Raw genomic sequence first — 23,541 nt, forward strand, 5'->3', positions numbered from 1 at the left:
TAATAAAACTTAAAGTAAATATACATAACAATATTTTAATTATTAAATGCTATTCATATAGATCTAATTTGTATGCATCTGATGTATTATGGAACGTTGATTAGATCTTCAAGATAATTGTGATACGAATTTAAATTCCTTTCCCAGTTCGAAAACAAATTTAATGAGTTAGACATTCTAATTCCATGAATAAGTATTTTTTCGTGAGACTGGCTGATAACATATGAACTGTCGTGGTTGACGATTGTAAACAATATAAACTTGCTGTCAAAAGGTTGTTAATGGGCGTTTTATTATGTTTTCATCCAATATGTTTCATACGTGATTCACATGTTTTAAACTATTTGACAGTTCTGAGATTCTGGAAAAGTCACCCATATGATATTCATTTTTGATAACAAAATTCTAGTTTGTGGGAATTAAAAGTGGGTGTTTTATTTCTGGAATTATTACTATTCCAACAAGTAATGAAACGTACTTTCAATCTTACACCAATTTTCTTTGTGGATGAAGGGGTAGAAGCGACTTCCGGACACATAAGAAACTGTTGAGTTCCAGTTGTCAAACTTAACATACGATTTAGACCGGTCTAGACCTCTTTTTGAACATTAAACCTATGCATCCACACACTTTGAGTGCTTCGGACGAACATGTAATATTGTTATTGTGACTTGGTTGGCATTTTATTTATCTGTAATTGTGGTCCTCTCAGCTTGGAAAACTTTCAAGGGAAACTTCGCATAATCTCAAGAATAGCTATCTTCTCTGATGTGGTCACTAGCTATGCAGCCATCATTCATGTAGTCAACATCAATGCAGTTTTGAACAAGCTGTAAACAATCGTATTTGAACATTAAATAGGAACCTTGAGTCGGTGATAATCTATTTTCAATACATGAGTAATTCTAAAATTAGCGATGAAGCTCTTCTTGGTGCATCGTCATTGAAAATCGTATCCCGTATGCTCAGGCTTATAATGAATGCTGAAAATTCGGCCTTAGGGTAAATACGGCCTTCGGTATACGTATAATAGAGATAGATTAATATATGTCAGAGACCGACAACCCCACCAAATATGGTGGGTCTGTTGATACTGAACAAATCAGTTGATGCCTCTTCTATTCATGATTGGTACTTTTCATATAAATTATGAATTTTTGTCCCCTCGATCAGAAAAAAGATGACAGTTGATATATTTCTTGGCAATAGGTAAACGGACTGAGCGACAAGATGACCTATGAAGTATAAAGATTTTACAGATTTTTCGGATGCGCAATGAAATTCATAGATATTGTATTTGTTATTTTTTATCTGTAATTTTGTTTAATAAATATATTCAGATTTCCCTTTGTCTCTTTTTGGCATTCGTTTCGGTTTTTATGCCTGAGGCCTGAAAAGCAAACTGCTGTTGCCTTGCCAAAAAGTTTGGAAACAAATTGGTGTATTAAATGAATTATACGCATACAATTTAACATTGTATTTTTAATTGTTAATTAACACAAGTCTACGCTATTCACATTTAACACGCATGTTGTGCATACTTTTGTTTCATGTTATATTTTACTTCGAAATAAAAAAATTCAAGGCGTTAAACCTTTAAATGAATAAGTATATATTTTACATTTAGGATAATACTATTGAGTTCCAGTTTCCGTATTACCTCTGCTTTCCAATTCATAACGACAATATCCGGGTTATGCCGGGTTAGATCTAAGGATTTTACCTTAATCTTAACCTTAAATTATTAATTGTGCCTTATTTGAATTTCTCTTAACCATTAGAATTAAATACTTGAGATAAATGTTAATGTATTATTTGGAATAAATGCTCAGTCATAATGCAAACATACCTTTCTCTCTCTCTCTCTCTCTCTCTCTTTGTAGTAGCTGAGGGATGTGTATATATATATATATATATATATATATATATATATATATATATAGATAGATAGATAGATAGATAGATAGATAGATGTAACGGACACAGATTATCCATATGATATTTCATAGATTTTAAACTTAAAGTTGTTTCAAGGAGATTGATCGTCAAAGTAGTTCAGCATGCTCTTTCTTCATGCTAACGCGGGTGGAGGGTTAGGCAAAATTATATTCCTGTTACCCCAAACTTAATTGGCTTTGCATAGAACTAAGTCCCTGTTCGAAAAGTTTGCAAATTTGGCTACAATTCCTCAACAGGCAGTTATGTTATTAATTCTATATCATATTGCACTGGATCGGTAACGGTACGTGTTGTATGCACATTCCCCTTCTAGTCCCAAATCTTTTCCAGGACATATACGATCGAAATGTTGTTTTTAAAAAAGATACACTTACTTAGTTATATGTAAATCTAGACAATTTTTTCACTAACAGTTCCCTACCCGAATTTCAAAATTACGGGCACAGCATATAAACGGATGACAAATAATCTATTTTCTTTAAAGTGAACTAACGTTAATGGAAATATATACTGTTTAGAGCTAAGTACCACAATTTTGTGAATAAATATAAATTTATTTCAAGTGAACTATTAGAAACGAAGATGTACCATACTATCATGCATAACATAAAGTATCTTAATAGTTTCGACTTCCGCTTAAACAGGACATGCATAATTATAAAGATTTTTTCTTTCATCTCATTTTGACATAGTTATATTTAGAGCAGGATTGCTCTGTTGATCGACACCTTTTCATTATAGCAAGGAGTGTTTGGGAAATTCACTGTAGATTCATAACACTCAACGGTGTTTTCGATCTAAACTCGTTTCGATACAATCGATCGCCTTTAATCCAGAGACGCAATTTGAAAAGTATTTCTCAGAAACTGCTCACCCTTCGTGCATACTGTTACGAACAAAACTCGACATTTCTAAAATATTAGGAAATTAATTTCTAATATCAGAAAATCAATTTCTTATAATGTACAATCAGTTGCTACATTTAAAAATATCTTTCGTTTTATCTTAAAAAATATTTAACAAAATCTTTTTAATTAAAATATTTTCATGACAGAACACATGATTGACTCGTATAAAAAAATATAGTTTTATATTATAATATTCAACAGTTTGCTTTACAGTCCCCACTTTGTCGCCGGTAAGGTTTATATATGCAAATCATGCAAATTAGATTTGGTTACTACTACTACTACTACTACTACTACTACTACTACTACTACTACTAATAATAATAATAATAATAATAATCTTTATTTGTAACAGATGATACCTGTCCAGATTATATTTATTGATTAAAAAAGTACGGAGGAAACACAACATACAAATTCTAGGATTATCAGACTGACGATCTAATAATTCCAAAGTACTTGTACCAAAAATACTCTATATTAGAAAATTCAAAGCAGATGAAATTAATATATCAGTCTGACTATATTAATAGATTTTTTCTGTTAGTGCAGAGCTGATATTTTGGACAAGTATATTTATTTGCGTTTCATCCCATATATATATATATATATATATATATATATATGTGTGTGTGTGTGTGTGTGTGTGTGTGTGTGTCTCTTGCTGTAATACTTTCATTATTTTCACTTTTGATGGTCAGATAATCAGCTAGACCCAAGTGAATTATTGTTGGTTGATGAACATATTTCATTCTGTTACCACACTTGAAGGTAGTTGGACATGAAAAAATGGTTGATCTAAAAGTGAGTAGCATATTGTTGCAGCAGAGTTATCTTGTATACATGTAAAACTTCTGATACCTTTGCCATCACAACATCTAAAATTTACAATCTTCATTCCAGATAGCTTTCATAATTTCAGCAAATTCTCACCATATCGATTTAGTGCCTTTCCGTCATTGTTTGCTCTTTCCACTAAATCAATATCCTCGAAATTGACAATATTTTCATCAATGATCGTTTTACTATCATATACAATAAAATCAGGTTCTGTTGAGTTATATGCATTGAAATATCCACCAATATATGCTACATTAAAAATTAGATTTACCATAACAGATTGTACACAAGGGGAGAATATCGACCAAACCATGTTTTGTTTCTTTACTCGGAATTTGAAGGATATTGAAATTACATCTTATATCTTCTTTTCCATATACAGCACTACCATAAGGATAACGTTTCGCATCAAACCCTTTATCTCTTTCACTTTTGTAAAGTATTAAACCACTTATGTCGATTGTATCATGGACTCAAGACTCGACCAGTGCAAAAATATCAAAATCACGCATAAAATGTATCAAACCAATATAATCCATTTACCAAAAGAAGAAAAACGCTAGTTACCTTTTGTGATGCAAGACGTGATTTTCAATCTTCAGAAATGCATTTTAAAATATTGGATCTCACTGTGTGTTGCTAGAAACTTTTCTAATATTATAGAATAGTTGATCTTCCATGAAATTGGATTTTTAATTTTAGGAAATGATTTTATAAAATAGATGGAAATATATATAATAATTTTGTAAGGTTAGAATTTGATTATCAATTAAGAGAAAAGTAGAAATATGACTTGTATGCATAACAAAATTATATTCGGAAACAGCCAGATGCCTTTCTAGGTACTAGAAACATCAAATTTGTTTGTGCCGACAACAGTTCCTGGATACTTATCCAGGATAATATTTATGGTTTTGTTCATAATTGTAACATCTTCCAGCTGCATACAATTTTAGTACAAACTTCTTTCCAAATTGAAGCGTCAAAACATGTTTAACGACAAAACGAAATAAAACGTGTTTAATAGATTGACTTTATCAATTTTCGGAATTTGATAGAAACTACTCCAACAATAGAATACAAAACAAAAAAACATAGTACAACATTTCTACTTTGTAGCATACCCATACCTTAATAGGTCCAAAAGAACCTAATGCAAGCAAATTCTATATTGTTCTGTAGTAAATACGATAAAAACGTCATTAAATATGTTACAAATGAAATATATTATAAGCTCTTTCAGCAATGAATTCACACAATTTGTGTTCATAAGACCACTGATACTTAACGTGTATAATTTATTTCCTCAAATGCCAAACTATACATTTTGGTTCTAGATTTGTATAACTTTACATAATTATTATATTCTCACTTGTCTGTGATAAATTTCACAATACACTGGCATTCAGATTTTGTTTAGGAAGGATCAGAGTGGACTAATAAATAAAGAAACATGTTGGAATATGAATACGTCTAAAGCAATACTTGATATTAAAGCAATGCTCTTTGCATGAACGTCTATGGTGGCACTTTAAGTGAAAACAAGACACTATAAAATAACAATTGAAATTAAGCACTACACTTTGCAGTAACATCTAGAAGTACATTAAATGCAAAATACAGTTGAACGCGTACATGAAGAAGCCTTTAACATATCTGATACTAGTGACGGGATCAGCGTCATCCCAGAGTGCTACAACACTAGATCAGGAAAAGCGTATGAAAAATCTCAGCTGCTGCAGGTACCATTCAGTATCCAGCTTCCGAACATGATTAAATGGATAGTATATTGTCCTAATACAACCCTGAGTGCCATAAATACACAGGAATCCGATAACGCTAAATACATGGATAGTATTAAGCACTTCATATAAATGCGAACAATGCAGAACAGTATCGCCGCCGAAACTGCCTCGTATCACCGGTGTCCCAGAACGCCACTGTGAGGAGCAAGATAAAGCTAGACGTAAGCTACTTTTCGACAAAAGGAAGTTAGTGAATCCATGTGGCGCCTGGACATCTGATGAATTCGATTATCCGCATCAATTCTGTTGAGGACCTGGCGGAACTTCTACCTGATGTAGATTTCAATTACCTTTCCAATGAGCATACGAACCAAGCTCGTCTACCGCTGATAGAGATATAAAACACCAGTTCATAACCAAAGAAAGTCACATTTCGTTTTCACTTATATTCGTTGTTGGTCTATTTCTGCCTGCCCTTTTGAAAGTTCGAAACACTTCTCCTTAGTTAATATTAATATTGTTGCCAAATTATATTGATATTTTGTCGAATATTCCTTTCCATAACTGCAACATTTCCCCTTTTGAAATACACCCAATCGACATTTTATTTTCAATTTTACTCAGAATTGTATACAGGTATTCATTTTCAACGTTTTTCAGTAACTTAATTATTAAACGTGCACCTTTTATGCTCGTTTTCGTTTTGCACACTATTAGAGAAGAAAGTTCATACAATTTTGTTTTACAATACCATTTGAAACTCAGGCTGACATTTTGTAATTTGTTTTCGCGAAATGTTTTTATGCATCTTTCCATTTCTTTAGTACACAATACCTGTGAAATTCAAAACTATAATAATCAAGACAGTGTATAATGTACGATATAGCTTATAATGCAACGTACAATGCTTATTTCTTCATCAACATATGCAAATTACTTAAAATTTAAAAGAAGCATACCCTAATGTGGTAATGAGGTTATATCGTCGTTCAAATATCATATTTACACTTATGCTTCATGGATTATGTTCATTATCCAATGATGCGATGATAGTACAATCTCTGTTTTGTTCAAAGTGCACAAGTCCTCGCTGTTTTCATATGGAATCAAGTTCATTGGTAACAAAAATCGTGCGCTAGTAAAATATTCCTATTTGAGTAATATCGGTTTCTCACTGTTTCTTGTTCGCGTTCTATTTACCCTAGTTCAGACGACCTGGTTGCTGAACTTACTGATAAGAGCTGCTGACACTCATCCTAATAGGGGTCCAGATCATACCGCCTCATTTAACAGGTTCTCATACGACACATCTACCCGCTAAGCTCTGTAATGTTCAAGGCATTTTGTCCAAAATAGATACATTGCATGCATAATTTTATATTTTTGCCTTGTCTGAAACTTGACCGCAGTTTCTTTGATTATTTTTCCCTCCAAATTTACATCAACCAAGTCAGGAAAGGTCCTGAAGGTGACATTCAAGTTTGGGGTTGGACAAACGAAATCTTGTTTGGACTTCTATCAACATTAATAAAACAATTCAAAGTCAGTGTTTAACATTTCAAAATTATATTGTCTGAAATTGCACAACTCGGGCGGCATTTAAAACACTTGAGCCAAAAGAACATTTGTGTTTTACGTTCAAGTTTATTTAAATCAGTGACTCTAAAACTTTGTTCTACAAGGCTTATAGTAAAAGTCTTTTAGGTCGTGTAGTCGTGCATCACCGATTGATTCAGTAATCCAGTACAATCCTTATATTCTGACGATTAGACTCGACGTATTCTTTTCCTGACACATTTTAGTACATGACAACAAGCCCATAACGATCTATAATTTTCGTTTGGAAGTGTCTTCATAACAGTTCAGGTGCAGATTATTCAATAATCAGGATTGAATAGGCCTTGGTCAAGCAAAATTAGTATTATATTTTAAAGCAATAATCTAAATTTAATTTCATTTATGTAAATGCTCATTCATCTGCATGACATTTACTATATCTAATTATGCCACGTTTGAAACGCTGTTTATATACATACAGTTAGATATGTAAACACAAAAAATACGAATCAATAGAAGTTTCAACATGTAAGATGTTTTTTGCCCAGCATGGTGTGCAACTAACTGTTCCATCCTTCAGAAAATGAAAGAGACATTTGGCCCCTGAAGAAGCCGAAACATCAAGGTAAATTTCCAGAGCTTGTATTCACGTTGAGCCAGATATCAGGAGAATTCAAGATTTTACGATTGTTGCAAGATAAATGCCAGTAACATTTGTGAAAGTTAATAACACATGCAAAATAAGACTCTTCGGAGTGATTGGTGGAATTATTATCATAAACCAGCCTTCGTTGTAGAAGTTAAATTGAGCACAAGTGTAATCATGTATGGATTTTATTTTATATCAAGAACATGATAAGGTGATCACTCACTAATAAGATTTGATAGTATAACGACTGGAAAATGGAAATAATGGAAAAACATGTAATCTAAGTGTTTACTGTGTCAATACCTGTCTAAAAGTTAATGTGACAGCATATCTACAAAATACAAATTTTCTTTAATTTGATATTTAAAAAATTATGTTTCACAGTGTATACTTGTTATATAAAATGCTTATGAAAGTATTCAAATACTTAGGCATATAACAATTATTGAATTTCTCATTTATTTGTTTTATTTGTCAATACTTTCAGATGCCTTTTTAGCATTTTATCATTTTCCCATACGATGATAAAAGATCCATGGACTTGATGAAATCACAGCAAATGCCACCTTACTTGAGCTCGGGACATCATGTTCCATCATCGCACCATAATGCGGACACAATCTTAAATTGATGTGTCTTTTTCGTCCAAGACAAGAACACTTCTCGTAGCAGCTATTTGTGCTCTTTGCATTCAAAGATTTTACGTAATTGCTCATTTTAGTAGATATCTGAATTCACTTGCTTGTTGTATGTCCTACAAGGAATGTGTATGTGCAGATTTTCATTTCCATTGTCAGGAGGTTAGAGGACATTCAAAATAACGGTTCGACAATTATCGATAAAGTTGACAAAAATGAATTATTTAACGACTTTTTACAGAGCAAACTGTACTAGATGAAACATATGTTTACCTTCTAAATATATCATTACATACGGATCTAAGCCTAAGTTCCATAAAACTAGGAACGTAATGTTTTCAAAAGGCCTTCCTCTTTGTTAGTCTTATGGTCCCATTTGTCTAAATAACTGTATTCTGCGTAAACATTTCCATTGTATCTAACTGGAGACCAATATCGCTTCTCAATAAGTATGGCAAAGGTTTTGAAATACTAAATTTTACAAAACATATTCAGTTACCTCCGAGGTAATACCATTCTGACATCTTTCCAGTCTTGTTGTATTCTGGTTTATCCTATATTCAATTAATTGACTTATCTATATGCTACGTACTACAATGCAATGAATTCCGGTAAGAATATTAGAGCAGTCTCTTACGACATAAGTAAAGCTTTTGACCGAGTGTGGCAAAAACGACTCGTTAAAACATTGAAAACTACTGGTATAACAGGAAGCTTTATAAAATAGCTCTCTAGCTAGTTCAGTGGCAGAATATTGCGAGTGATATTTCCCTGCGTGTTTTCAGAGTGGAGGTGAAATAGATCTAGTGTAGGCAAGGATCTACTTTAGGTTCTTTACGCTCTTCATGTGCACAAATGACATTATACATGTTTTCCATTCCAATACCAGTTTAGTTGCAAAATGATTCAAGACTCTTTTTAATTGTACATAATCTAGTTGTAACCTCTCATAACCTCAATTGTGACTTTTTCTCAGTGGGCAAATATTTGCTTGTATCTTTCAACCTTTCTAAAGCCGAATCCCTGACAATGTCATGGAAAATTAATAAACGAATCCATCCACCTCTATATATGCTCAATCAAAGAATTAATGATGTTGAAAGGGAAGCAAACCTATTCCTCTAAAACAACTGTTCATGGCCCAAACAACGAGGATTATATAAAGGAAAACGCATGACCAAGAAATAATATAATGCGTGAACTCAAATTTGCTTGAGAGTAGATCATAAAAAATTATATTTGCTTCTTTTATACGACGCATTCTGGAATATTTGGTTTGGGAAAACTGTTCATTACTCGAGAAAAAGGAACTCGAAAAAAATGACTAATAAGGCAACAGAACCTGTAATTGGTGCATCGAAATTGTTGTCTTTTAAAGCAATATATCAAGGAAGAGGAAGGGGAAAATCTTGAATCCAGACTTCAAAAATACAAACGTACACTCTTCTATACAACGACAACTGTTCAAACTCCCATATCTCAGATCTCTCATTCTACAAGCAGTTAGTGGTATTACTCATGTGACTTATGTAACATAAATAATTTCGAATTTGAACAGTCTTTATTTCTATCTTTTCCTTCCCTCGACCATTTTAGAATGGAATACATCACCTATCTATCGAGACTCGACAAATAGACTCGATTCCAGCTTCAAAAGTACGTTAAATACTCGCTACACGTGTGTTCCCAGGCACTTTTATTGGGGTAGAAGGACATTTGAGATTCTTCGTGCCCAACGTAAAACAATATTTTGTGTGATGATACAAGGTTCCGTGTGAAGCAACGACTCATCCAGAAGGCAGCACTGTTCATTCTTAATTTTAATTTTTTTTTCTTCCTTTACATTTTGTCCTTTTTATTTTGTGCGTCTCTTTTTATCCCATTTTCTCAACGTTTAACACAATGTTATACATATTTTGATTTACAATTTCTCGTTTTAACTCCTTTCTTCCTTTATCATCATATTTGAAACACTCTGTTGTTTTAATTCCCCTGCTTGATATACCTTAGCTATATGAAAATGTGCTGCCTTGAGAATCTTCACTTTGAATTTTTTGAATATTTAGATGTTTTATTAAACCTTAATATCATCCGTAATGTGATCATTATCATATGTATTTACAAATTTTATATCGTAAATGGAGAAGAACATTATCAACTAATGGTTTTCGTTCTAAACCTTTACGTTCTGTATTGTACCTCTTGTAATCTCCAATTAGACATTTATGATCTATAATCTGTTTAAACTGAGTTATAATCGTTCCACCAAATTCACTACGATAAATTTCATTTCTATGAAATTAAGTTATATAGGCTGGATGGTAAACCTTTCTCAAGGGCAGATCTTGTAATTTATTGCAATTACTTTAAGAACACAGTTGCATTTGTTCTCCTAACGCATTGGTTAATAATTTTATGTACTAAGCCACCATTAGCCATGAAAAAAAGTAAGTGAGGATATCGCTGTAGTATCAATAGAGATATACATGTTACTAATTTGCTTTATTGTGAATTCACCATTCATTTGACGTTTCAGTAATTGTGCATACACATGGTCGTTATCACGGTCATATTATCACTACAGAGGATAAAACCTTCTCCGTGTAAAACTGTTTACCTCATATATGCAGAAAAAAACAAGGTATTCTTAAAATGTCATCCGGATTGATTCCTAACGAACTGTATAAAATCTGTTTTAACTGTTTAACAGTGAAAGTTATGCTTGAACGATACAGTGAGAATGTCACACAGCGAACGTTTCTGGATTTACCTCCCCGTTTCCGATACAATTGAACACAGCCAACGAAGGCGTACCGGAAGAATATCACGTGCCATGTAAATTCATTAGGCAACTAGGAATGGAAAAATTACCCTGTAACGTGTTTAGAAATGTCCGAATTGACATCCGTGAGGAAATTTGGATAATCTTCTGTGACTACGGGAAATTCCACGTATAGGTCAGATATCGTATAAAAGCAACATGCATTCTATACTTCCACATACATTATTCACAAAACAAATAAATTTGCGAAACTTCTGTTGCATATTGTACATTAATTTACATTCAGTATTGTCATTAATTACCAGCATTTCAAAAATGAAATTCCATTTGGGTAAGTCTCTCTCTCTCTCTTTCTCTCTCTCCCTCTCGCAAAGACTTACAAAACTGTCCCTAATAGCAGCCACGCTAAGCGCTCAGCATGAAGAGGTTAGTGTTAGATATGGTCGGCCTGTTGTTATGGTAATGTGAATGTGGGACATCATGGTACATGTATGCGGCATGATGCCCCGGTGCTATACATCACTATAAACTGTCACACTACCGTCATCGTAGCGAAATGACTAAATAATTCTTAAAGCATCGTTAAAAATCCTATATATATATATATTTCTCGGTCGGACACAAGACGACACACATATCACTTGAAGAGATTGAAATTGTTTCGATCGATGTTTCTCCATTACATCCTGGATATCATTTTATAAATTTTATTTCCAGTGGCTAAACATGTCAATCTTACTGACTAAAGTTGGAGACATTGGGTACATGTATATTTGCTGTGTAACCGTATGCAGGTTAGAGGTATATTGTCCACGTATACTGTCATCAAGTCATTAAAGTATCAGTATTACCAGTCAAAACTCCTCCACTGGAACTCCCTCTGAGGCAAACACTAATCCGCACTGATTTATTGACTTTTCTTATCTTGCGTAGTTGTCTCAGCATCCCTGAGAAATATACTCCTCCATTTCAAACTCTTTCCTTCCTTTGTATAGAGATTTAAGTAAGAAAATCGAAAATAATATAATATTAGAAAAGCTCCATTATGTGGAAATATGCCTAAATGTGCAAGATAAAATAGCTGAATTGTTGCCAGGTAGATCAATAAAAGGGAACTATCTTTAAAATGAACAATGTTGTCATTGATAGATCTTTGAAGGTTTTCATCCCTTTTATCAATGCTTATTAACCACAGATCAGTATTTCCATAATTAAAGGAGGATGACAAACGAAAAGAAATATTATAATCATTGCCGTTGTATTTTAACAGACAGTGTTTCCACTGGATAAAAAGAATCGTTACGCTAAGAATGTCACATTGTCCCAGCCAGCTGTACGTATGTATGCGTTAGCACAGTGTTTTTAAGTAACTGAACCCTTATTTGAGTCAATAAACTAAATTAGTTTTCAACACGCACACGGTCTACCTTATTATATGTGTAATTAAATGTGTCACTAACTTACCGTACTTACCTTTCTCCAGGTCCTGTATACAGCTTGATTTTCAGCAGTCTTCTGGTTACTTTAGAGCTGTTTCGGGCCTTTGGTGCCCCAGTTGGCGACATTAACAACTCCATCAAGACACCATGTGGGGGCCCTGTAACGATTACAACAGCAAACAAAACAACCAGCATCGAGACGATATCGAAGCTACATATACTCGTCAATGAAGCCAAATCTCTTGCAGGAACTTCAAAATTTGAGGTCAGCATAACTATCATTAATTGTTTAACGCTAAAGTTAGACGTTAGAACATTAAGCAGTGTGTCATTGTATATTTTACTGTGAAGTAATCTCTACATTTATATATATATATATATATATATATATATATATATATATATATATATATATATATATATTGTTGCAAACTAAACTATTTAAAAATAACGTGCACACCGACCTACTACTCTCAATTCCTTTCTTAATTCTTGCATGTTTATCAGAATAACACATACGTTTCATGAAAAATGGAATAAATTTTATTCCCAAGCACCCAAAACTCGTCAGATAAATACATGTATTAACAGTTAAAGACAATACAATCATATATACAACAGGAGTTTAAGTATTAAGGTAGGAGCGACGAAATATAATTTGCGATGAAAGAAATGCTCACATGGTTATTTCCAATACATGTTTGATTTTTCTTTCCTTGCATATTTGCAGATGTCTCAGTCTATAGGTAGCTCTGATATGATCCTGTTTTTGGACAGCTTGAAGTTTTTTAATACTATCAATGCTGACGAAGTTAAATTCGGCCTTGACATTAAGAAAAGTGTAAGTATACATTTCAATAACAGTGTTAAATTTAATGTATTTCTACATTTTTAGTTATATACGACAGCGACCTGCTGATTGACATACGATCCCTTTTGTTACATGTAACTAATTCCATTCAGCCATTTTGGCAAATTCTTAATTTCTTGTTAACTTGATCTTGCGTTTAGATTAAAGTTCTTCCTAGACTGCTCATATTGTTTTATAACTTTCGCCATAGAAAATATGTGTGAATGGATTTCTACTGAACAAAAACGAAACGACAAATCCTGTATATATTGAATTTCTTTGCGATTTAATATGGTTTCTTCAATACCAATCAACTAAAAAAATTGTCGGATTTGTTATCCTTGGAACATACTTCGTATGTATCAAAAGAACTTACATAAGAATATGAATCCAAAGCGTGATTATTTGTTCAAACGATGGCAAATGAAAGATTTCATACAGAGAAAATCGCCGAGTCGGAAGCAAAGGTAAGATTAATGATGTTAATTGTTTCTTGGAGCATTTTTATTTATCTGTATTTTTATTATTTCAGCTCGGACAACTTTTCAAAAGCAACTTTGGAAATTTCTCCGAGCTAGTAATCTACACAGATTTAGCAGCTGGTGATGCAGCCGCCAATCATGTAGTCAACATCAAGGCCGTTTTAAACAAATTGTGGACTGTCTTGTGCGAGCTTCAAATCGGAACGTTGAGTCAGGGAGAAACTCTCACTCAATACTTAAATACGTCCATAATTAGCAACGAAGTTCTCCTAGTTACCTCCCCAGAGAACATTTTATTCCGTAACTACATAATTATGCGGGATGTGGGAAAAAACCTGGAACAATTCAGCCTTCTGTATAAGTATATAAAAGATAGATTATAATTTATCTGCTACAAGTGATTTCACCACAGGATATGGGCCTGCCGCCAGTCAGGATATCACATGCTACCTCGTTTGTTTGTGGAGTTCTATTTTCCGTATAAAGTATTAAATTGTTCCCATTCCTCTATCGGTGCAATAAGGTAATCGTTGATATATCTCTTGACCATAGAGATACAATTCAGAACTACACTATGGTCTAATTGGAAACGCATCGTTACGAAACTGATAGTAGGACATACACCTTATTTGTAAATATAAAGTATTAAATTATTTCCATTTCTCGATTAGTGCAGTAAGGAGTCGTTGAAATACTTATTGACAATACATGCGCCAGTTTTGAACTAACGATGATCTAAGGAGCACGTATCGTAGGGAAACTGAAAATGGCAAACACAAATAAAATCCAGCCACATAATATGGTTCATAAATATCGCCTTATTTGTAAACCTGTATTTATGAATGTGTTCTTTTTCGCTTTCCTGTTTTTCTTTTTTCTTCATATATTTATTCAACTCGTCTTTGAAACAACGAGCTTTACAAATGTATACAGTTTCTTTCTCTTGCCAAACAGTCATGAATGCATTGTTTTGACGTCAAATTTAACATGGAATTTGACATGTTTGTGTATTTTGTTTTGATACAACAGTATTATACATGTAAATGTGAAAGTAGAACGAGAAAGGCTGTTCGAGTTTTCATATGAATCTGACGCAGATGTTCAGTACTCTCTGAACCAGATTCGGTGTGTTAGGCTTTGCATGGATAATTAATTGACGTGTAGCGGAAGAAATGTTGTAATGTTCTGCTTCAGAACTGTAAGTAATATTAACATGGTCTGACAATGTCAAGAATGTGTGTTGTAGAATGAAAGTTTGTTATCCGCAAAATTGCATTCTCTAATTTATTTCTTGTATATGTGCCGTAAATGTCTCAGAGAATTTTACATATCTGAAACTCTTTGAAATCCATGCCTGTGATAGCCATATTTATTGAATAAAGTTTCCTTTTGGACTTAAAATTATTTCTTGGTGTTGTTGTCAACATAAGTATTATTATTATCATTCCGAATATAGTCCAAAACTTCAGTCTTACACCGCCGTTTTACAGCCCATTTATGAAAGTACGTTGTTTGTTTTTCAAAAGTTTTTTTTATATATGTGATAGTAGAGAAGATGCTCTTTTTCAAACTAATTGTGATGAAGTTTTTCATTTCTCCCCTAACCGAAATGGGAAGAGTGCAACATCTTCGTAAAAACATTTAAGCTCATGTATTTAGACTACTAAACAAAAATAGCAGTGGGTGCATTTACAATTGCGTAACGAAACGTTTAAGATAAATACTCGCTTTGGGTTTGTTTTGTATAAAATTAATTACCTCATAAATTCTTTTTGTTGACATATTTATTTCAGATTCCTTCGCGTGTTTTATGTCTGATTCTAAATGGTGGGTAATGTTTTTAACAAATGAAATGTCACACCCTATTAGGATGATGGTTGTCGTGAACTGAAACATCTTTAACAGAACATTAGCATTTAACTCCGTATCTTTCTCACTCTTATGTCCATATTCTACCCATCATCTTTATCCTCTAATATATTGCCACTAATAGACAAGTAATCTAATCTATTTGACCTCATCGCACGATTCGCTAGAGCTTTGTTAGGAAAATATTCAAGCAGTACGATGGTTACTAATGACAACCCAATTAGCCATTTATTGGAGCAATATTCTGTCCTTAGCCTATCATTGAAGACCTAAATGATAAAGCTGACGATTAGCTTCAGGAACAGCTGATCCTTCACTTTCTTTAGTTAGAGAAAGCTAATGCTTTGCCCAGTATCTCAATATGTATTATGCTAAAGATCTACAATACTGAATATTTCTTAAAATGTTTCTCATACATATGCACCATTAGTCCATTCCGAATAAACTGAAAGTGGAGCCCCAGGTACCCTTAACCGATATATGTAATGCTCTGTAGCATTAATGCTATGCTCATTTTGCATTGAGTAACTCAATCAACTAAACACTGGTGATTTATATGCTAACATTTTGTTGTCATCAAAGTCATGTGATTACTATTGGAATTAAAACGGTTTGCATGCAAAAATTTTGATAACATCTCTTTAGGTAATTACAAGGATATTTTAAATATTACGATCAATACATATTCATACATATTCATTACAAACTTGCTCTAATACATCATACAATATTCCTAATATAATTATATTTGGGTAGGCATTTTTCAATACGCTCAGACACAGACAGACACATGCCCCACATGATGTCCTAATTCTCGTCTCGATTTCCGTATCTTGTATCCATCTAGGAATGATTTTAAATCACACCAAGGTTTTTCTTCAGTCAATTACAGTATTTAAAAAAATCTAATATTACGCATATGAAAACTACGGTCTACTTTGTTATTCAATTACCAACACTGTCCAAAAATCTATAAGTTAATGATGTGCAGGTAATTATAATATTGCCAAATTCCAATTACATGTGTCACTTATAAAAGTGGAATAGGTAGTGAAAATGTTTTCTCATGTAGAGGATAAATCCGCTTCCAACAACAGAGGTAAGTCACTCTTTATTTTAGAATAACTGTATTATTAAAGCGTTGAACGCAAAGAAAATACGTTGCATTTCGAAAAAAAATCTTAAAATACTTCTAGGTAAGACATCAAACGGTAAAAATGACTTCAGGAAGACAAATAAAATGTCTCTATATTTATTTGTTGTTAATGGGTTTTTGAATGTTCTCTTTTAGTAGGTATACCGTTTCCAATAAATAGAAAATATCATTATTCCTTTCCTGACTAGTGGCATGTAAATGCCAATTGGCAATGCATATTCATTCGTTTTCGCAGCGCATCGCATTTAAGTAACCGATCCCTTGTAACAGTCAATATATCATACTTTTGTTCAAACAAGTATACCGTCTACCTGTATTACCTGTATAATGAAAGGTGTTACTGATATCACCTATAGACCTATTTTCAGGTACGGCATAGAGTTAGGTGTTTAGCGGTCTTGTAACTACGCTAGAGACATGTGGTATCTGAACGACCCAGTTTGCCATCTAATTACACCATAAAGATACCTTGCATAAGCCCCTTAGGGAAGCAAATACGTAAATAAGCAAAGGGACACTATCACAAATACATATACTAGTCAATAAGGCACATTCCCTTTCAGGAACGTTAAAATTTGAGGTCGACATATTGTACATGAGTTGCATGAAACAAACTTCGCTCTCAGTAAATTGTATATTCCTTTGACATCTATGAAGTTACCCCTCCCCCCTCTCTCTCTGATTCCGGCGCAGAATTAACATAGCTATTGCGATCGTTGGTTGTCATTTCGAGATTTTAATATACTAGTATCTTCAAGTTTAGGAAACTCTTATGAGAAACTTTGAATATTTCTCATCGAGAGATATACTGATTTGGCCGTAAGTGATGAAGTCGCCAATCATGGAGTCAAGGTCGTTTTCAACAAGTTTAGGACTGTCTTATGTGAGCTTCAAATCGGAAGTTTGAGTCATGTACTTAAATTCCATAATTAACGATCCAGTCCTCGTAAGTACCTTTCGATCCCATTATCTTTTTCTAAAGCTGCATCACCATGTGGGATGTTGAGAAAAAAACCTACGACAATTCAGTCTTCTGTTTAAGTGTATAAGAAATAGATTATGATTTATTTCCTATAGGGAACCGGACGAAAGAACACGGGTCTGTCTCCGTTTAATATATCAGGTGCTGCCTCTTTAATTCGTAGATTGATGCTTTTTTTGTTAATGTTTCCTCATTTTATTAATATATTCAGTTTGCACCATTCATGTAGGTGTTGACTTTAAATAATCCAATACCATAATATATTCAAAATAACATTACCAATCATTATGTAACATATCGGAAGTCTCGTAACCGATCACCGTGGATCCAGCGTTGCTGTCTTAAATAATATTTCGTCCAGTCGGCGTTTTATTTAGTTTTTTTTTATATACTTTTCGTCGTCGTATTCACGAGAGCTATATTGAAGGCAATATTTGTCGCATTCAAAAATATGAATTTGTATGTTTCCATTAGACGACACAAAGGATTTGCAACTGATGCACAATTCATTCTTTAAACAGTCTGCCTGGATTGCAAGCTGCTCTGTACAATGCAGCTAAATGCGCTTTCACTATTTCAAAATGTATATATTTTCATAGCAAATGTCTTCATAATAGGCAAATGATGCTCTTCAGTTTCTGATAACAGAAAATTGTTTGTATTTGAAATCCTCAGATAAAAATGTTCTAATACAGTATTAATTTAACAAACTAAACAAATTTTTTATTATTCTTTCGGATACTAATTCTAAAAATATTTTGGACGATAATTTATATTATTATATATTGTTTTGAATACATTATAACACTCTAATCCTATTTAGTTTTGAAAACGTAGTACTGCTTGTAATAATAATAATAATAATGCCACAACGTCCATGATAAAATTATTTCATGTCAAAGCTCAATTAACATCTTAATTTTAATTTCCTCTACGAGGCACCTTAATATTTAGCTTGGGGTCCACGAGTCCATTATTATCCATGAGCAACATTGTGCAATCGTATTCTTGGATTAGGTAAAACCGTCTGCAGCGTAAGTTTTTGGGGGAAAGTCCTCCTGCATTTGTGATTATTTGACAATATGTCTCTGGAAATTCGTGGGGAAAAAAGTAAATGAAGGTCTTGTTACAAAAATAACAGTCTCAGAGCCAATAAGGCAAAACGACGAAGTATTCTTATTTTCGCTGGATGATTGTATTGTCATACACCAGAAGATTTGCAATTTTCGGCGTCAACTATGTTGAATCAATATTTCGGATTTAGGCTAGCGAGATACGCCGTGATACTGAGTACAGCTTCTAACATAACTGGGGAAGCACGCAAGTGACCACGCATACACATATCTTCTTTAGATATTCAAAACAATTGCAAAAATATACTTCAAATTTTGCATCATGAATTTCCTGAAAATATACTTTCTTCCTTCTGCAAATCCGTAACTACATGAGCTATGGCATGGGTTCTAAAGCTTGCTTACACATTTAATGAAATTGTACTGTAATTTTGACTATGTTCCAAGTTAATTCTACTCACTCCACTGAAATTGAAATGAACGTGAATCTCGAAAGCGTCTTTTTGATAATTACAATTGAAAGAGTTCATATGTTTTCACGTTATGATTCCAGTCATTCAGTGACAGAACGGACAAACATGCAGCCAAGTCAATAAGTGTCCCAGTCACCCCAGCTCAAATCACAGACACATGCATTTCGTATGCAATTGAAACAACTAATAAATCCAGCGGGACTGAGTAGAATCGACAAAACAAACCAAAATCCATTCATTCCATACCAACTGGAAAAGATGTTGCAATACACATTCATTCACAAGATGACTCTAAATTTCAAATTTAAGTAGAGCAAAAGCGGCAATTCATTTTGAAAGTGATGTCGAGCGCGCGACTTACTTCAATCTTTGACGGGAAGAGTTATGTGCGCTTTAGTATTGTTGTGTCTACTAATAAATCTGCGCTTGTATTTTTTTAAAAATACAGCATGATTTCAATTATGTCGTTTCTTATAGTGTATTTTTATTTATACATTAAGCCTTAGGTACAATAAGTAATGGAGTATATGATAAAAAGTTTACTGCATTTGTATGTGATAATATGAACTCGTTTTGTTGGATGGATATACCGCATTCCCAAGGTCGTGCAATATATCTATCCGACAAACTCGTTCATCATTTCCATACAAAAGCAGTAATCTATAAATATTGTGAAATAAATTCTACCTAGTTCTAAAGGTTCTATTACAAGTCCAAACGTATGAAGTTCAAACTGAGTTCCAGTTGTATTTCAAATAACTTCCGATATTAAATGTATTGAAGTACCTATAATATCGAATATGTTAACGTGCTAGTAGCCTGGATAGTTATGATGAGGAAACAATCTTTTGATATATCCTAATAATATATTAAAAATGACATCTTTGTCTGAATTCACTATGATTCCAAATTATCGTTTCTGTCCAAAAATATTATTGATCACTTTGAAAGTACAGTGAATAATATTAAATAAATCCACCCTAATGAAAAACTAAACCTAACAATAAGACTGATTATGTTCCAAGATGTTAAGGCAAGAATGAGTAATATTTATGTAAATAATATTATATACCCCTCTACTTGACCTAGGTCGCAATTACCATTTTCTGTAAATACTCCGTCAATTAATGGAATGTTCTACTCTAGAAGATTCTAAGGTCAGAATCAAGACTACATCTGTGAACTGGAACTCAGGTGAACATGTTTACACTAATAATGATCTGAATACTTAACTCACAACCATAAATACAATTTTAGCTATGGATTATGCTGTTTACAAAAACAAAGTTCCTGGTCAGGTAAATAGTGGACTTGATTTTGGACAAGGTCAATTACAAAATGTAAATGATTATCACATATAATCAGTAAGAAAAACCAACGAATAATAAAACTTAAAGTAAATATACATAACAATATTTTAATTATTAAATGCTATTCATATAGATCTAATTTGTATGCATCTGATGTATTATGGAACGTTGATTAGATCTTCAAGATAATTGTGATACGAATTTAAATTCCTTTCCCAGTTCGAAAACAAATTTAATGAGTTAGACATTCTAATTCCATGAATAAGTATTTTTTCGTGAGACTGGCTGATAACATATGAACTGTCGTGGTTGACGATTGTAAACAATATAAACTTGCTGTCAAAAGGTTGTTAATGGGCGTTTTATTATGTTTTCATCCAATATGTTTCATACGTGATTCACATGTTTTAAACTATTTGACAGTTCTGAGATTCTGGAAAAGTCACCCATATAATATTCATTTTTGATAACAAAATTCTAGTTTGTGGGAATTAAAAGTGGGTGTTTTATTTCTGGAATTATTACTATTCCAACAAGTAATGAAACGTACTTTCAATCTTACACCAATTTTCTTTGTGGATGAAGGGGTAGAAGCGACTTCCGGACACATAAGAAACTGTTGAGTTCCAGTTGTCAAACTTAACATACGATTTAGACCGGTCTAGACCTCTTTTTGAACATTAAACCTATGCATCCACACACTTTGAGTGCTTCGGACGAACATGTAATATTGTTATTGTGACTTGGTTGGCATTTTATTTATCTGTAATTGTGGTCCTCTCAGCTTGGAAAACTTTCAAGGGAAACTTCGCATAATCTCAAGAATAGCTATCTTCTCTGATGTGGTCACTAGCTATGCAGCCATCATTCATGTAGTCAACATCAATGCAGTTTTGAACAAGCTGTAAACAATCGTATTTGAACATTAAATAGGAACCTTGAGTCGGTGATAATCTATTTTCAATACATGAGTAATTCTAAAATTAGCGATGAAGCTCTTCTTGGTGCATCGTCATTGAAAATCGTATCCCGTATGCTCAGGCTTATAATGAATGCTGAAAATTCGGCCTTAGGGTAAATACGGCCTTCGGTATACGTATAATAGAGATAGATTAATATATGTCAGAGACCGACAACCCCACCAAATATGGTGGGTCTGTTGATACTGAACAAATCAGTTGATGCCTCTTCTATTCATGATTGGTACTTTTCATATAAATTATGAATTTTTGTCCCCTCGATCAGAAAAAAGATGACAGTTGATATATTTCTTGGCAATAGGTAAACGGACTGAGCGACAAGATGACCTATGAAGTATAAAGATTTTACAGATTTTTCGGATGCGCAATGAAATTCATAGATATTGTATTTGTTATTTTTTATCTGTAATTTTGTTTAATAAATATATTCAGATTTCCCTTTGTCTCTTTTTGGCATTCGTTTCGGTTTTTATGCCTGAGGCCTGAAAAGCAAACTGCTGTTGCCTTGCCAAAAAGTTTGGAAACAAATTGGTGTATTAAATGAATTATACGCATACAATTTAACATTATATTTTTAATTGTTAATTAACACAAGTCTACGCTATTCACATTTAACACGCATGTTGTGCATACTTTTGTTTCATGTTATATTTTACTTCGAAATAAAAAAATTCAAGGCGTTAAACCTTTAAATGAATAAGTATATATTTTACATTTAGGATAATACTATTGAGTTCCAGTTTCCGTATTACCTCTGCTTTCCAATTCATAACGACAATATCCGGGTTATGCCGGGTTAGATCTAAGGATTTTACCTTAATCTTAACCTTAAATTATTAATTGTGCCTTATTTGAATTTCTCTTAACCATTAGAATTAAATACTTGAGATAAATGTTAATGTATTATTTGGAATAAATGCTCAGTCATAATGAAAACATACCTTTCTCTCTCTCTCTCTCTCTCTCTCTCTTTGTAGTAGCTGAGGGATGTGTATATATATATATATATATATATATATATATATATATATATATATATATATATATATATATATATATATATATATATATATATATATTATATATATATATATATATATATATATATATATATATATATATATATATATATATATATATATATATATATATATATATATATAGATAGATAGATAGATAGATAGATAGATGTAACGGACACAGATTATCCATATGATATTTCATAGATTTTAAACTTAAAGTTGTTTCAAGGAGATTGATCGTCAAAGTAGTTCAGCATGCTCTTTCTTCATGCTAACGCGGGTGGAGGGTTAGGCAAAATTATATTCCTGTTACCCCAAACTTAATTGGCTTTGCATAGAACTAAGTCCCTGTTCGAAAAGTTTGCAAATTTGGCTACAATTCCTCAACAGGCAGTTATGTTATTAATTCTATATCATATTGCACTGGATCGGTAACGGTACGTGTTGTATGCACATTCCCCTTCTAGTCCCAAATCTTTTCCAGGACATATACGATCGAAATGTTGTTTTTAAAAAAGATACACTTACTTAGTTATATGTAAATCTAGACAATTTTTTCACTAACAGTTCCCTACCCGAATTTCAAAATTACGGGCACAGCATATAAACGGATGACAAATAATCTATTTTCTTTAAAGTGAACTAACGGTAATGGAAATATATACTGTTTAGAGCTAAGTACCACAATTTTGTGAATAAATATAAATTTATTTCAAGTGAACTATTAGAAACGAAGATGTACCATACTATCATGCATAACATAAAGTATCTTAATAGTTTCGACTTCCGCTTAAACAGGACATGCATAATTATAAAGATTTTTTCTT

This window comes from Sinohyriopsis cumingii, chromosome 7, assembly GCF_028554795.1.
Source record: "Sinohyriopsis cumingii isolate HCF-2022 chromosome 7, ASM2855479v2, whole genome shotgun sequence".
NCBI classification, from domain to species: domain Eukaryota; kingdom Metazoa; phylum Mollusca; class Bivalvia; order Unionida; family Unionidae; genus Sinohyriopsis; species Sinohyriopsis cumingii.